The sequence below is a fragment of the Vidua chalybeata genome, chromosome 5 (genome assembly GCF_026979565.1).
Source record: "Vidua chalybeata isolate OUT-0048 chromosome 5, bVidCha1 merged haplotype, whole genome shotgun sequence".
Taxonomy (NCBI): domain Eukaryota; kingdom Metazoa; phylum Chordata; class Aves; order Passeriformes; family Viduidae; genus Vidua; species Vidua chalybeata.
Window position 1 is genome coordinate 47,912,340 of NC_071534.1, and position 14,013 is coordinate 47,926,352.

Here is a 14,013-nt window from a genome sequence, read left to right on the forward strand (position 1 = left end):
TAAAATGCATCAGCTTGGGAACCTGAGAATGGAAAAATTGTTTTGGATTAAGTTTCTAACTTTTTCTAACTTGAGAAATGTTCGCAAAATAGCAGATGAAGGATGGATTTCAGGCATAGAAAAACTGACATAGTGGCCATCCTAGTTTATTTACTATTTTCAGCTCTGATGTGGAGGAGTCAAAAATAACAGTGCTGCTCTGTAAATGCAAAGTGTTGCAAGCCAGGTGAAGACAGAGCAACTCTGTTTCTAAAAAGCTTAATTTCATAAGACATTTTGCTCTTCCAAGTATTCTGTGGTCACTGGCAAGGAACAAAAATGCTGCATCTCTTGCATATCACATTAATGAAGCCAAAAGCTTTGTGTGTAGGGCAGTGTGCCCTGAAATAGTTTGAAAGTTTAGCCCTGATACCCCCTGGAGTCAATTAAATCTGGGGGAGAAAAAGCAGGGCACTCTCAAGTTTTCAAACCTGGAATTTTTTCCTGAAGTAGTGTTTGGAATAAACTGCTTACAGTAAATGACTGTAATACTGTGGGAGTTTTCACTGATAGAGGAATGTGTTTAAGACACCCTGACATAAAAAATAAATCAGCTTTGACTTCAATTATTAAGTGCTAAAAGAGAGAAAAAGGGGTGGGCTTCCTGCTTTTTGAGGATAAATATGTACAAAAAAAAGAAATACATCACCATGGCAACCAAAGTATTGCCATAGTTTTTCATACAGAAAAATGTTACAATGGAAACTTGTGTTCAGTGCAAAAACAAACAGCTTGAAACTATGTTGAAGGTACTATTACAGCATTGTCAACCTCGTCAGCTTGGGCTCCTTAGCAGTTCATTTTCTTTTATCCATCTTCTTGTGTTTCCCATCTGGATTACAATTACAATGTCATACTTCAACCTGCTGTCTAAGGTGAAAAGTTTAATATTTTTCCAGTTCAATAAAAGAAAAACTTTAATAAAGATGAAAGGAAGATAAGCATCCAAAAATGCTTCTCTTCACCTGTGTTCAATCATAATGACAAAAACTACTTAAATCAATTTTAAATATTAAACAAACAACAAAAAAATTAAATTAAGGCACTAATCCTAGAGGCACAGTTTTTCATAGGTTTAAACTTACAAATAAATTTACTGTTGTGCCTAGTGTCTTTGTAATCAGTAAGATGCTTGTGTGACTGTTTATTAGCAAGCTTGGGACTACAATGGATGAGAACAGAAATTACACAGAAGCTCAGAGATGCCATTAAATTATGTAATACATCAGGAAGGAGAAAACAGGAGGAAACTGAATATTAATCTATGAAAACTGCATCCGCAAATGCTGTCAAAGACTATAACCTTCTGTTTGGTATATTTGCCCCACTGAAGACACTCTCTTTGGTAAACAGAGATGATCAAGCATGTGCTAATTTGGAAGCAGTGTAAATGCCTTTCAGCATGTCTCATTTGCCAAGACTGTAAGTCAATTTGCCAAAACACTTTACCACAGCTGGGCAGCACAATGTTGCTTAATCTTACTTTCTTGGAGTCAAATCAAGAACCCATTACCCACAGGCAAGTAATGCTATTCTCCCAAGGAGTCCCTTTGGTTTTAATAGGACTCATTGTGTGAATGAATAATCACAGAGGAATGTGAGCAGGAGGCTAAAAATCTGGCTGTTGAATCTCCTCTTTGCAAGCCAAGCGGACAGCCCAGGTAGGAGCGAGCTGTGGTTTTCCATGGCATTGTTCCCCAACCTATGAACCCACATGCCATGGGGCTTTTCAAATATCTTTATGACAACTTAGCTGACTTCCTATTAGTAACTATTCTATTTCTTCTGTACAGCATAGGAGTTCTTTGAATTACTATGGGCTATTATTTAAATGCATATTTATATTCCTGCAGACAGATTTTTAACCCCAATAGACTACAACTGCTCCATTAAATCACTTTCAGAATTTCATGTCTATTTGGCTCCTGCACATACAGAACAATCTGTGAGCAGTTATGAAATATATTATTTTTAAAATTAGGTTGTGGGTGTATCTGTGTATAAATGACCAGTTGAAAAAAATATGAGTTATCTGGCATTTTCACAATAGGTCTTAAAACTTCTATGCTTTTAAAAGGCTAATGACCTGCAAAATTTAATTTTAACTTTTTTTTGTTTCATAAACTAAAAAAGCATCTAATATAACACCATACCCATACATTTCATTTATGCAAAATCAAAACAACTGAAACAATTTGCTTCCATTTTTTTTAGATCTGCTGCATTTGAACTTTAGATCCTGTAGTTGCATCCAAGAGAAAACTCTAGCTTTAGACTTATACAATACACCCAACCTTAATTCCATGAACCAAGTTGTCCCATTGCAGTTAGCCTGTCTAATAAAACAGAGAAGGTCATAGCATTGCATTCATGCTTAACTTTACTATAAGGACAATGCTGAGCAGTCAAGTTAAGCACATGTATATGTTTTTTTCCAGTACTCAGGTCTAAGTCTTTTTTACAGGACTGGACTCATAATGGTTTAATCATAAAAATCCGAAACAAGGAGTTATAAATGAAAAATATGACATAAATGTACTCAGAGTGGCACAAATGGCATCATCATAGTAATCACACTAGATATTTTCAGGGAGCAAAACAATATATTTCAAATCTTCCTACTGAGGAAGGAAAAAGAGTTAACTGAATAAAGTACTTCAGAGGATTGTAACTCACTTATGTTTTCATTTAAATACACATTAAGATTTTTCTAAAAAGGCCAAAGACAGTTTTTGTAACACCACATATGGATGTCAGCAGTGTATGCAAAATGGAGAGAGAACAATTCATTCTCATTAGGTTTAGTGCCATATTTTTCTAGGTAAGATCAGCTGTAATAGTGGTATTTCATTGTGATTTTGAACCATTAATTTTCTCAATAAAAAGTGCTAGATTTTTAATAAATGGAAACCTCAGAATGCATGCATGTTCATGGTCAAGTGCCAAGCGTTATTTAAAAGAAGGCTATTGTAAGTCTACTTTTATTGTCCTTCATAGACCACCAGGATCAGATAGTGTGTGGCCTACAGCAATTAGAGATTTACAAAGGATTCTCTGCTGGAGCAGCATGCTCAGAAACAAAAGAAAATCTGATTTGTAAACAGCAAATACTTGAGGTAGGAATCTGTGCTGAAGTTCTGTCTCTTTATAGTCCATAAAAAGAGATGAAGAATTATCATGTGAAAATAAGAGTGGTTATTGAAATTTTCTTCAGGTCACACAGCAGGGGAAATTACATTCTTGATCATAGTATTTTGTCTAGTGATGAATTCCTGGTCCTTGTGCAGCTGATGATACCAGGACAGTTTCATTTCATTTCTTCCTGCTTGTCTCCAAGCTCCAACACCAGGCAAACCAATCTGAAGCTTAAATGCTGCTTTCCTCTGGTTGACCTGGATAGCTGTGCAGAGGAATAGATGTTACTTTTCCAAAGGCTGATCTAGGACATATCCTGTCATCCCTAAATGTGATGATCTTGGCTGTCCCTCTTCAGCAGCTGATCACAGCCAGAACATGCACAATGGATGTCTCCTGTCCATTTTTATCTGCAGAGCTTTACCAAGTGGCAGGCCTGCTCCATAGCCTGGCTGCAGCATTGCTGCATCTATCGGGAGAACAAGCCCTGCCTGAAACAAGGGCCATATTATTCTGGCAGCAAATTAAGCCTTTAACACAGGCTCTGAAGGGCAATCAGAAACTTCTGTAGGCACACTTTGTCTCATGCATTGCTGCTAATAGCACACTTAGTACTTATCACCATCCCCCAGCAATGCTAAAGACACAATCTTATACCACTGGAGGTATTTCCCTATTAAGTGTTCCCATCAACAGCAACACAAGGATTTCCAGGAAAATCCATACACCACTAATCCTCTAATCAGAGACAGTGTTTAAGGTGACATCAGAGGGCTGTACAGAGAAGAAAATGGGCAGCCCATGCTTCCTATTACTCTCAGTTAAATAAAAGGATTTTAGTGTTTCTTGTAAACAAAGACTTGGGAATACAAACTAAAGTAACAGCAATTGAAATCAAACATCCAGTCTATACAGCTGAGAATCTGCTCCAGTGTACATATTCTTTAAAGGCTATAGCCACCCACAGGTTAAAGGACTGTTAGGGTCAGAATATATTTCATTAAGGCACCATAGTCTGATGAATGGAATCAAGCTGAAAAATGCATGTGGCTTTTAACTATTTGTTTATATTCCTCTGAATTTAAGTGAAAGTAAAAACTTAACAGGCAGAATTATAGCTGGTATAGATCTGTACAGCTTCACTGACTCTTCTGATTTACATTTACTGGGGGTCTGGTCCACACTATTGCATAAGTAAAACATTTTCTGTTTGCTTGATTACTATACCAAATGCATTTTTTATAATATGAACACAAATTCCTTTCCTTTCCTTTCCTTTCCTTTCCTTTCCTTTCCTTTCCTTTCCTTTCCTTTCCTTTCCTTTCCTTTCCTTTCCTTTCCTTTCCTTTCCTTTCCTTTCCTTTCCTTTCCTTTCCTTTCCTTTCCTTTCCTTTCCTTTCCTTTCCTTTCCTTTCCTTTCCTTTCCTTTCCTTTCCTTTCCTTTCCTTTCCTTTCCTTTCCTTTCCTTTCCTTTCCTTTCCTTTCCTTTCCTTTCCTTTCCTTTCCTTTCCTTTCCTTTCCTTTCCTTTCCTTTCCTTTCCTTTCCTTTCCTTTCCTTTCCTTTCCTTTCCTTTCCTTTCCTTTCCTTTCCTTTCCTTTCCTTTCCTTTCCTCTCCTCTCCTCTCCTCTCCTCTCCTCTCCTCTCCTCTCCTCTCCTCTCCTCTCCTCTCCTCTCCTCTCCTCTCTCCTCTCCTCTCCTCTCCTCTCCTCTCCTCTCCTCTCCTCTCCTCTCCTCTCCTCTCCTCTCCTCTCCTCTCCTCTGTTAAAAATTTCCAGAAATACAAAATGCAACTTGTAAATAATTTTTGTCTTGGCAAGCTCTCATACACTAACAGTTTACATATTGTTCTGATTAAGCAAGCTAAACATGGTACTAAGTATGCAGACGTGTTTCAACTCATGATGACAGCTTGTGTATGATTTACAGCACTGGCTGCTAAAGGCAGTTGTTCTGGTTCAATATTCTAATTTATTTATGCCAGCATTTTGCTGTAAACAAAGCCATTTATGTATCAGATGGCTACTGACAAAGAGTTTTTTTGAAAACTCAGTGCCAAGAAATGTGCAGACATATATCTACAGTTTAAATAAGTATTCTGGCATTCTTTGTACATTTTTGGATTAAAATGAAACTGAAGAGAGATGTTTCTATAGCAATTCAGCAGTTCATTTTGTCTGATTCTCTTTCCTTCTTAAATTTATCTTTAAATATAAATTTAATGCCAGGCTGATAATATCCCAAACATGAAAACAATACAAATGTGATGGGTAGGGAGTCTCCATAGTACAATTCATACAGGGAAATAAGCCATCTCCAAATACTTTCTTTAAGTCAGAATCATGAGAATTTTGTTTCCTCATGTTCACAGTGGATCTCAGCTGTAATATTATTCTCTTACTACCTCTTCACACCTATACATAAACTGACTGATAGTTGTTGTTAAGACCCTTGTGAAGCAGAGTTACAAAGTTCAAAATCCTTCTAATCTGCTGTAAAATCCTAACTGTGTGACCAGGCAATATTCTGCTTTGCAGAGGCAGAACTTCCACTTACAAGCAATGTCAATGACAAAATTTATTTTTTTTTAGTGCAAAAATTTGTAATACTTTCAGCAAATGGGATGAAGGTGGACTCTGTCTCAAGCTCTCTGTAGGTGTTGGATCCTGGACCTTTGGTGGTTACACATGGCCTATTACATCTAGTATTTCCCAGGCAAAGAAGTTTCTATACACATAGACTTTTCTCTTCTCTAGGCTGGTAGTTGTAAAACTTAACCCATACTTCAATAAGTCACTGATGAACACCTGACCTGATCCTGCCAAAATACAAGTATGTTTTTCCCTACCCAGTACCATTCTCATTTGAGCTTTTTGATTTGCAAACTTCTCTCTCCTTTTTTTTTTATTTTACAAAATGCAGACATGTCTCCAGACCAAACATGTTCTCCACAGCAACTTGAGAGAAGTCCTACCTTTTACTCTGGGCAAAGTGAACTTATACATGATGGCCTTCTTCTCAGAAGCCATCCTTGAACATTGGCAGTTACAGGTCTTTCCCAGAAATCTCCATCAAAGCCATTGTGGGGTCTAACATTCCAACATCCTCCTGAAGAAGCAACATAGAAGCCCTTGTGGGGACCAACATGTAGAGAAATATCTTCCCAAAAAAGGTAACATAGGATAACAGTTTGGTCAGCACTGCTGTTAAAGAACATCATATATAAACCTACCATGCTGACTAGGTATGTTTTGCCCTACATGAATGTAAAAGAAAACCTAAACCCCAAAGAACCCCAAACCCAAAACCTTGGAAATCACAGATTCAGGCTCACTGGAAACTGTAGCTACTACTAAGAGCAGGTGAGGGGTCTACAGAACAAGGACACTTCCAGAGATAATACAATCCTTTCTTATTCTCTTAAATTATAGTAATAGCCAAGCCAGAGTCCAGGAAAAGATTAACTAAAAATATTGAGGTCATGGGTCTATTTAATGCAGCAGTTAACAGCAATGGATTTATGAGACAAAATAAGGGGCACATACTCTGGGTCATGAGCTGAAGAAAATGCTGCTCTATGTGTCAGCATGGCAGCTGTGTCCAGCTCCAGCTGAAGATGTGTCAGCCCTTCCCCATCATTTACTAGGCTGGGATGTTTCCCCAGACAGGGAAGGAGTGGGCTCTTGGCCTCTGCCGTCACTTTGCAGTCCCTGCTCCAAAGCAGTAGCAGGTCTACTGTGCCACAGGAGACAGGCCAGAGCTACATAGCCTATTGGGCAGACACTTGTACTTAATGTATTTCTTATCCCTGATGCACACCAAAGGCAGCACAGCCCAGTGAACACACTGTGAATGGGGAAAACCGGATTCTGTGTATGACCACTCTGTCTCCCTGGATTCATTCCCTCTCCCTTCAGTACAAATGAATAATGAATCTGGTCTTCCTTTCCCCTTCTGTAAGCCCTAGCAGTAATGATAGCCCTCAGGCTACAATGATCCATGTGGAACTACTGTAAATGATGGTGAAATTAACTGCATTGAATGTCTACCAGGATTTCAAAACAAAAATGACCTCGTCATGCAGAAGGAGAAGATGAAGAAGGTTTCTTAACACCACCTTCCTCCTACAAAAAGACACTTGCAGCCACTAGGCTCAGAGAACTATGCAAACTTCTCAGTCTCACAGGATTTCCATTAGTCAGGGAAAGAGGGATTTACCTCTCCACATTGAGTCAAGAAGACTCTCACTGCAGGAAAGCTCCAGGTTTAGTGATCATGCTCTTCTACAAGCTAGTAGTTTTACTCTCAGCATTGTCTTCTCTGATTTCAAAAATCTACTTCTTTCTTCACTTGAACACCTAAATTTAAACACACACAGCTGCATAATTCAGTTCACCTCTGTAGTGATGAAACAACAGTGTCTCACCAGGAGCCAGCAGCTTCCATAAAGTAGGCCAACAGCCTCACAATACGTATCAGCCTACCAGAGCCTGGTCAGGGTGTCTGGCTCTACAAAAGCCTTGCAGTAGGAGGATCACGGTCCAGGTTTTGGTCTATTAAAGATTTGAACACCACAAGTATCCTAAGAATTATGAGTGCATGATTTTCTACTGCTTAGCACCTGCACAGTTTTATGTGCTTAGGCAAACAGAATGCCACAAGGCAATATTGGGCAGATAGTATTCTACACTCTCTCTGGAAACTGAAAATAAGACTCTTTCTTTGAGAGAAAGATGTTTTTGGTCACTGAACAAGAAATTTGGAATCATAAAAGGAATACTGAGAACCTCTTTGCTTTTTAAAATCCTGAGTGTGATCTCACAGGACTGTAAATAAGTAGTAACCCCAGTGAGATTTCCAGCTGCACTACAGTGGAAGTAGTATAGGTGAAATCAGAATCCAGACCTATATTAACGGTTTGACAATTCCAGTAAGATATTGTGGGGAGTATGTAATCACACCATAACTCCACTTATCAGTTTGTTAGTAGGAAATAGACCTCACCTTGAATTCTTTCATCATAGCGTGGATGGTATGATTTTGGCCCCATAACATTTCCTTACAGTGCTTTCTTGCTCAGTTCACAGTATATTTTTATACAGTATTCTGGCTTCTTTTTGTCTCCCAATTTTGCCCATTTTGTATCATCATACTACTGCTAATTCAAACCCTTTTTTGTTTCCCCCCCCACCATTGCACAGTGTTTCCTTCTCTTTTTAACAGGAATCTCCTCCCTTATTTTGACTTCCTTCTGCATATTTCTGTCAATGATTTGTTGCAGTATGTTCTCCTTTACCTCCCACATTCTCCACCTTGTGCTAAGAAGATTCCTCCACCTGTCTTTCTCTACTTGGAAATCAGAAAATTCTTTCTATCCCATGGATCTTTATATTCCCTTATAGCTGACATCAACTTGCTTTGCTATGCTTTCTTTAAATATGATTTGCCTCAATGAAGGGGATGGGGTTGTGTTTGCACTTTGTTCAGTTTGCTTCACAGCCTTTGCTTTTATTAACATAACATTATGTGAGTTGGATAGTGTTGTGCCTTATCTGTGTAGCAAGTGTAAGGAAAGCAACTCAATGCAAGCACTGAAAACAGTAAGAACAGGGTAAACAAAGAAGTTTGATAGGGCTTTTTTTCATAATAACGTTACAGTAAAAAAGATGTCTACCATAGTAATATCCCAGTTTTTATTATAAGAAAAATAAATGCAAAATTGAAAGTATACACTAGAACTTTACTGTCAACTTATAGGGAAAAATATTTTTCCCCCCTAAAAAAAAGGAATAGAAATGACTGTAAAAGGCTTCACATTTGCAATTACGGAATCTAAGTGTATACCAGATCCTAGGTGTCCTCAAGAGAGTCTGACGTTTCATGCTACCTTTCTCTCAATAGTAAGGCCTTTTTTTACTGGGGCATATTGTCTTATCTGGTCAAATTTTCAACCTTTTGGAAGCCAAGGTGAAAGCTCAAACTTCTCTCCTAAAGTACATCCATTGTGTATTAAAATATCCAGGATGATTCATTCAGTCAACCCAACATCTACTCATCAGCAGGAGAACAAGCTAAGGAGGCACTATATCTTTCTCCAGCACACCGCTTAAAATGAGGCATTCCGATCGAAAAGGCAGAACTGTTCCTTTGAGTGAAATAATTACCGGGCGCAGGGGCGGCAAAGCTGTGACGAGAGAGACCTCTAGCGGCGGCAGCGCCGCGCCGGCCCGGGCCGCCTCCTGCTCCGCACCGCTCTGCTCCGCACGCACCGCCCCGCACCGCACCGCTGCGAACCGAACCGCACCGCACGCAGCTTACTGCACCGCCCCGCACCGCTGCGAACCGAACCGCACCGCACGCAGCTTACTGCACCGCCCCGCACCGCACCGCTGCGAACCGAACCGCACTCACCCTATCGCACCCGCTCCGCACGCACCCTATCGCACCGGTGCGAACCGCACCGCCCCGAACCGAACTGCACCGCTCCCACCGCACCGCACCGCACCGCACCGCACCGCACCGCACCGCACGCACCAACTGCACTGTTCCCCACTGCCCCGCACCGCACCTCTCCCCTCCCAACCGCACCGAACTCCAAACTCCGCAACACCCCGTGCAAATCACCGCCCTGCCCCGAACCGGAACCGCGTGGTCCGCGCACCGCACCGCGCCTGCCGCACCCCGCGAGCTCTCCCCCGTGCGGAGCAGGCTGCCGGGCAAGGGGCTGCGGTCCTCTGTGGGAATGGCCACCGGCATCCCGCTGCTGCCACAGGCTAAAGGGACAAAAGTGCCTTTCTCTCCGTTTCAGGCTTTAAGTTACCGCGTTATGCTGCAGTGCACTGCGGGGCATGACATTAGAAACTAAAGTTGCTATAAATCCCATCTGATTTTTTTTAAATATAAAATATTTCAAGTCAGAGAAAATTTGGGTGGTTTTACTGCTCCTGTTTCTTGAGACCCATGACCTACTTAAGTGAAGAATTTGGAAAAGTACTGGTGATGCAACTTACGTTCTCCCCAATAAGAAGGTGCTGTCATACCTTAGTAATTCCATATATTTATGTCCTGTTGCTTTACTTGTTTATGGGAGGTATCTTGTTTATTTCTTCAACTTCTTTTTCGTCTTAGGAGCCCAAATGACAACTATTTGTCTCAAGGCATCTCTAGCTATAGTCACTATTGAATGTCTAGTCTCTCAAAGTCTTCTTTCTTCTGGATGTACTGATCCTGCTGCTGCTATGTCTATAAGCATCATGATGTGTCCATGGGACAGCTCAGCTGTCATGCCCAATACAAAGAGTTGGCACAATTAGGCCCAAAATGAGTGAAATCTAGCAAAATGTTAATAATATTAATCAGAGCTATTTTTTTTGGTTTAATAAGCAGATTCAAAATAATGCAAGGGCAGAGAGAGAGGGGACATGCACTGTGTATTAAGTGCAGGTTATCAAAAAGAAACTTGTCTCTGGATTATGTACAGTTTCACTTGACTGAAGCTTCATGGAAGATTAAGCTTCTTTTGTTCTCTGTGCTGTTTCACATAGATCAGTTGATGATGTGCAGAATAATTTTAACCACATATTAAACAGTGGTTAATCTAAGATAAGGAGATGAGCAAATATGAAGAGTGAATAGTGTTTTTAGTGTTAATGCTAATTAGAGAAGGAGCAAGCAGTTAATCAGAAATTTAAACTCTTTGTGCGGGGTTCTCAAAAATAAAGGTATAAAGAGAAGGCCTGTTTACTATCACAGTGTTTACCAGCCAGTCTGCCATGTGGTACACAGATTTTATAAAGGAATCAATCACTCCTCTCTGATTATGGAGAATAATAACACTGAAGGGACTGATTTCTGGAACTGCTGCAGACATGGAAAATGCAATAGGCAGAAAGTGTTAAAATCCAGGACACTGTGTCAAAGAGTTTTGAGTATTAAGCTATTTGGGTAGCATTTTTAACAGGAAAAGGAGGTGGAACTGTGGAGTTCTGCAGCATATAAAAATAACACATTGTATTCTCCCTAATTTATGGTATTTCCAAAATACTACATTTCATGTTTTTGCTGCCTTCACAGGAGACCTCTTTAGTGCCTTTTTTCTTGAAAAGATTTAATTGATCTCTTTTGAGGCTAGGAGAGATCTAACATTTTGCAGATCTATTTTTATTTTCAGCTTTTGCCTTAATCCCCTTCATACACCTTTAATTTCTTCATTGAATTAATTAAGCTGTCCTCAGGTATATGAAGATGATGTGATTTCTCGACCCCATTCATCACACAGGTTATTCACAGTTCTTTCATGAATTTTACCAACAGTTCTCAGCAATTTGCCAAGATAACCCACTTGTTACTTGTGTGTAGGTATTTCAGCAAGCCCTGACTCGGACAGCTGGCACTTTGGAATTTGCAATTAGAGCATTTATCTTTTTCAATAGATTCCATTGTAATAACATAAAGTTTAGTCATATAGGTTTGTTTTCTAGGTGACAATAGTACATCACCAAGGAAACAAGTACATAGTGGTTTGGGTTAGCAAGGACACTAAAAATGGAGTAAAACCTCAGGTTTTTTTTAAACTTTCTGTTTTCTCTTTCCTTTTGGAAGACAAAGGACAAGTTCATGGTATAGTTTATATGCTGTATTATCTCCTCTCAGACACCTGGTTTTGTGTTCTGATCACATTTACTCTTATATGGTATATCTTCAATTTTCATTTTTCATCCTTCAAATGTTTATTGCATGAAAACAAGTCTTATCAATCAGTTTCTTGAATATATTGCTTATGGCAGAAGAATTACAGAGTCTACTTTAGTGAATAACTTCATCATCTTTGCCTCATCATTTCTGATCAGATAGGTGTCTGGGCTACTTTTCCCCTGTAGGTGGACTCCTCTCTAAATATTATTTAGAGTATTGCTGGAGGTGGTCTACTGCAGAAATTTATTTGGCACTGCAATCTTTGTGCATAAAATATGTGCTGATCTTTTAAACATGAAAAGATTCATTGCTAGTCCTGCAAAAATGTTTAAAAATTGAGGAAAGATACCATATTGGGGACGAGCAGGAAGAAAATGGTTAACCAAGTGTAATTTACCAATCATTCCAACAAAGAGACACATGGTTTCAATTTTCTTACTGAAATTGAATTACTGGTTTAGAACAGGTTGGCAGAGTAAAACCATTTCATATGTAGCCATCCCATACTCCATCCCTTTCTTTTTAATCTCCAAGTACATGTGGCAAGTTCAGAGAATGTTTTCTGGAGTTTAGGAATCCCAAACCAAAGGATTCTCTAACTGTGCTATTTTTTTCACACTTTTATTTTTCATTATCTGATAATACAAACAGATAGAACTTTGTAAACTTAAAAACAGAGAATTATTTTGCTTACTTTTTGAGTACATTTTTCTGAAACATCTGTAAAGGCAAACACTCTGTTCTTACATCCCTCAAATGAGAGGAATATGCGAGGGAGTATACTTTTTGGGGAAATAGGTTAACTGTGTACATCATCATTGCTTGAATTGCCAAGGAAAATACCTAGAAAATATTTTTATCGTTTTTATCCCTATTAAAACCACGAGGCACAAATATTCTAGTGTAAACATGAAAGAATGCCTCAGTAATAATTAAATTTATAAAAATATATTATTAATATAGTAAATTTATATTGTTATTGCGCCCCTAAAAATATCTTTAAACATCTGGGCAACATTTTGTGGCATTCCCAAACCTCTGCTCCTCTGTCTCTCTGGTCTGTACATGCTTCACATGCTTGCACCATAGAAGTGAGACATTTGCTTGCAAGGTGCAGCTGTTTCTGAGGCTATTGCTGTTCACCTTCCCTATGGCCTCCACAGAGCTTCACTCAAGTGAACCTGTTTTTCCTTGCACTTGAGTCCACTATTGGATTTCCTGCTATTAAGCCTGAAGAGTGACTACCAATGTATGAAGTGTGGCTTCACCTCAAATTCCTGTAGCTATTTTGCAAACAAGGTTATGCCAACACACTGTTTCCTTTTCATGAGCATGCACATACCTACATACCTACCACCAAATTCATAGTGGACCTCAGACACTCAGAGCACTTGTCAAAATCCATGTTCTCCTCCTCCTGGCATTGTTGGTTTAGCTACGGTTGGCAATAAGTTATGTGGAGAGGCAAGCTGGAAGGTCCCAGAGAAGAAGGGAAAGGACATGCAGTGAGAATGAACAAGTAGTGACAGCTGAGAAAAGACCTCCTAGCTGGATCAGCAGAATCACAGAACCACTGAAAAAGCTGAGTTGGAAGGGACCCACAATGATCATCGAAACCAACTCATGGCCCTACGCATGACATCCCCAAGAGTCACACCACAAACCATAAAAGGAATGGGGCAGTCATTACTGCCCAGACTTTATTCCCTTATCTCCCTGACTCATCATAACAGGTGATCACAGAGATGATGTCTGAGCTTCAGAATGCAAAACCAGAATTTTTTATAAAATTAAAAAAATAGAGCTAGGAGAAAAAGGAGATCATGGCTCACAAACAATAGATAGAAAGTTGAATATATATTTTTTCAAGTGTATTTATTTATTAATGCCACTCCTTAATATCTATATTAATAGGTTTTTCTTCATAAACTACAGAGTGACTGGTTAATAATTTTCACTAATTCAGTCTGGGAGCAGGAATCATTATGTCTTGGCAAACAATTGTTGGCATGAAAGAAAAACTGTACAGGTGAGGTAAAACATGTGGGAACAGACAATTGGCTCAAATACGTTTTGATAATCCATATAAAACTTGGGAATTACAAATACCACTGTAGAAACCAGGACTGTGAACTAATTCCCAAATT

At 39.3% G+C, this 14,013-nt stretch overlaps 1 long non-coding RNA gene across 1 annotated transcript; it reads right to left on the bottom strand.

The window, feature by feature from the left end:
- Positions 1–1,150: 1,150 nt before the first annotated feature.
- Positions 1,151–9,457, bottom strand: LOC128788345 (uncharacterized). Its single transcript, XR_008431043.1, has 4 exons — positions 9,337–9,457; positions 7,391–7,530; positions 6,147–6,280; positions 1,151–3,439 (listed from the first exon to the last, which is right to left on the bottom strand). It is a non-coding gene; the product is annotated as an uncharacterized LOC128788345 (long non-coding RNA).
- Positions 9,458–14,013: the final 4,556 nt, after the last annotated feature.